This window comes from Gossypium raimondii, chromosome 12, assembly GCF_025698545.1.
Source record: "Gossypium raimondii isolate GPD5lz chromosome 12, ASM2569854v1, whole genome shotgun sequence".
NCBI lineage: Eukaryota > Viridiplantae > Streptophyta > Magnoliopsida > Malvales > Malvaceae > Gossypium > Gossypium raimondii.
This window is the reverse complement of record NC_068576.1, coordinates 50,401,956-50,402,972: the sequence shown is the minus strand read 5'-3', so window position 1 is coordinate 50,402,972 and position 1,017 is coordinate 50,401,956.

Here is a 1,017-nt window from a genome sequence, read left to right as displayed (position 1 = left end):
TTTATTTTAAACATTTTTCTCATATATTATTTATTTTAAATTGTTTTATTATTATTTATTTTAAGTTTTCCACATATCACGTATTTTTAAACTATTTCAAACTATTATCCATTTTAAATTTTTATATATTATTTATTTTAAATTGTCATATATATTATTTATTTTGAATTGTTTTTTATATATATCATTTATTTTTAAACTGTTTTGTACATTATTTATTTTAAACTTCTTTTTACATATTATTTATTTTAAAATTTTATATATTATTTTAAATTGTCTTATATGTTATTTATTTTAAATTGCTTTGTATATTATTTATTTTAATTTGTTTTACATATTATTTACTTTAAATTGTTTTATACTATTTACTTCAAATTGTTCTATATATTATTTTGTTTCGTTTTCTTTGGTTGTTAATATTGATATTAAAGTGACATGTGTTGTCGATTATTGTCATTATGTGTATTATAATTGTTTATTCGTATTTTCATGTTATTGTGATTCATTAGTGTAACATTTTATTCGTACATTATTACTCCATGTTGTATATTATTATTCCATCACATTTCATTAAACACTTCAAAGGTCACGTTTAATTTTTTCCTTTATCCATAATGGGCCATTTTATTATATTTCAACTAAATAGCACGCATCGTTTAGGTTTTGTAATCGCTATTATTCAAAAAAAGAAATTTTTAAAAATAAGGCAGTGTTTCGTTTTTGAAAATTCGAGAAGTTGTACCCTAACTTACGGGATTTTGATTTTCTCGTTAAATCTAAACAACTGAACATCCTTCTAAATTTTTAAAATACCTAAGTTTTGAATAAAAATTAAAGGCAATCTTATTTTTGAGGGTTCAAGTGTCGGCATCTTAACTTACGGAATGTGGTATATTGTTATTGCGGGACGAGTGGGCCTTTGATGCTCGTTTCAATTTGATTCAAGCATTTTTTAAATTAACGTTAATAAAAGGGAGGGATCGTATTTTAAATTCTTTCGAAGTTTTCAATTTTTGA